Below are 2572 nucleotides of genomic sequence, written 5' to 3' on the forward strand. Positions count from 1 at the left end.
GGTCTCTAGATGAACCTCAAAGTCCATTGGTTCCTCAGAGGGAAGCTCCTTATTGACCACTGGATGTCCCAGGAGGTCTTCCTCCTTGGGATTCACGTCCTCTCCTTCCCTTACAAGTTTGGCCATGGTGCTTATGTCAATGGCCTTGCACTCTCCTTTTGGATTCTCTTTTGTATTGCTTGGGAGAGTACTAGGAGGGATTTCAGTGATCCTTTTACTCAGCTGGCCCACTTGTGCTTCCAAATTTCTAATGGAAGACCTTGTTTCATTCATGAAACTCACAGTGGCCTTAGATAGATCAGAGACTAAATTTGCTAAGCTAGATGGATTCTGCTCAGAATTCTCTGTCTGTTGCTGAGTGGATGATGGAAGAGGCTTACTATTGCTAAACCTGTTTCTTCCACCATTATTAAAGCCTTGTTGAGGCTTTTGATCCTTCCATGAGAGATTTGGGTGATTTCTCCATGATGGCTTGTAGGTGTTTCCATATGGTTCACCCATGTATTTTAACTCTGCTATTGTAGGGTTCTCAGGATCATAAGCTTCTTCCTCAGAAGATGCCTCTTGAGTACTGTTGGATGCAGCTTGCATTCCATTCAGACTCTGAGAAATCATATTGACTTGCTGAGTCAATATTTTATTCTGAGCCAATATGGCAACCAGAGTATCAATTTCAAGAACTCCCTTCTTCATAGGCGTCCCATTACTCACAGGATTCCTCTCAGAATTGTACATGAACTGGTTATTAGCAACCATGTCAATGAGTTCTTGAGCTTCTGCAGGCGTTTTCTTTAGGTGAATGGATCCACCTGCAGAAGTATCCAATGACATCTTTGATAACTCAGATAAACCATCATAGAATATATCCAGGATGGTCCATTCTGAAAGCATGTCAGAAGGACATTTTTTGGTCAGCTGCTTGTATCTTTCCCAAGCTTCATAGAGGGATTCACCTTCTTTCTGTCTGAAGGTTTGAATATCCACTCTAAGCTTGCTCAGCTTTTGAGGAGGAAAGAACTTGGCTAAGAAAGTCGTGACCAGCTTGTCCCAAGAGTTCAGGCTATCTCTGGGTTGAGAATCCAACCACACTCTAGCTCTGTCTCTTACAGCAAAAGGGAAAAGCATGAGCCTGTAGACTTCAGGATCTACTCCATTAGTCTTAACAGTATCACAGATCTGCAAGAATTCAGTTAAGAACTGAAAGGGATCTTCAGATGGAAGTCCATGAAACTTGCAGTTCTGTTGCATCAGAGAAACTAGTTGAGGTTTCAGCTCAAAATTGTTTGCTCCAATGGCAGGAATGGAGATGCTTCTTCCATGTAAATTGGAATTAGATGCAGTAAAGTCACCAAGCATTCTCCTTGCATTATTGTTGTTGGGTTCGGCTGCCATCTCCTTTATTTGTTCGAAATTTTCAATAAGGTTGTCTTTGGATTGTTGTAATTTAGCTTCTCTTAGTTTCCTCTTCAGAGTTCTTTCAGGTTCTGGATCAGCTTCAACAAGAATGCCTTTTTCTTTGTCCCTGCTCATAAGAAAGAGAAGAGAAAAAGAAAGGAAGAGGAATCCTCTATGTCACAGTAAAGAGGTTCCTTATTGTTAGTAGAAGAAGAAAAGAAGAAAAAATTCGAACACAGATAGAAGAGGGGGTTCAAATTTGGTTAGTGATGTGAGGAAGAGATATTAGTAGATGAATACATAAATAGAATAAGATGAGAGAGGGAGAAGATTTTCGAAAATAATTTTTGAAAAAGAGTTAGTAATTTTCGAAAAATAATTTTTGAAAAAGGGTAGTAATTTTTTTTGAAAAGTTTAAAATCAAAAGTTAAAATAATTAATTAATTAAAAAGAATTTTTGAAAAGAGGGAGATATTTTTGAAAATTAGAGAGAGAGAGTTAGTTAGGTGGTTTTGAAAAAGATAAGAAACAAACAAAAAGTTAGTTAGTTAGTTGAAACAAATTTTGAAAAGATAAGAAGTTAGGAAGTTAGAAAAGATATTTTGAAATCAAATTTTGAAAAAGATAAGATAAGAAGATATTTTTTTGAAAAGATATGATAGAAATTAGTTTTTGAAAAAGATTTGATTTTTAAAATCTCAATTAATGACTTGATTCACAAGAAATCACAAGATATGATTCTAGAACCCAAAGTTTGAATCTTTCTTAACAAGTAAGTAACAAACTTGAAATTTTTGAATCAAAACATTAATTGATGATGTTATTTTCGAAAATATGATGTAAAATTAAGAAAAAGATTTTTGAAAAATATTTTTGAAATTTTCGAAAATAACTAAGAAAAATGAAAAAGATTTGATTTTTGAAAAAGATTTTTGAAAAAGATAGGATTTTTAAATTGAAGATTTGATTTGACTCATAAAAACAACTAGATTTTAAAATTTTTTTGAAAAAGTCAAATCTAATTTTTGAAATTTTAAGAGAGAAAAAGGGAAAGATTTTTTTTTATTTTTGAATTTTTAATGATGAGAGAGAAAAATTAAAACATCATTTTCATGTTTTTCTCTTTTATTTTTGGATCAAAACAAGGAATGCATGCAAGAACACTATGAATGTCAAG

At 34.4% G+C, this 2572-nt stretch overlaps 1 non-coding gene across 1 annotated transcript; it reads left to right on the plus strand.

The window, feature by feature from the left end:
* The first annotated feature begins 885 nt into the window (after positions 1-885).
* LOC148564664 (small nucleolar RNA R71) lies at positions 886-993 on the plus strand. Its single transcript, XR_015885572.1, has one exon. It is a non-coding gene; the product is annotated as a small nucleolar RNA R71 (small nucleolar RNA).
* The last annotated feature ends 1579 nt before the right edge of the window (positions 994-2572 follow it).

This window comes from Arachis ipaensis, chromosome B5 (genome assembly GCF_059453495.1).
Source record: "Arachis ipaensis isolate K30076 ecotype BB chromosome B5, ASM5945349v1, whole genome shotgun sequence".
Taxonomy (NCBI): domain Eukaryota; kingdom Viridiplantae; phylum Streptophyta; class Magnoliopsida; order Fabales; family Fabaceae; genus Arachis; species Arachis ipaensis.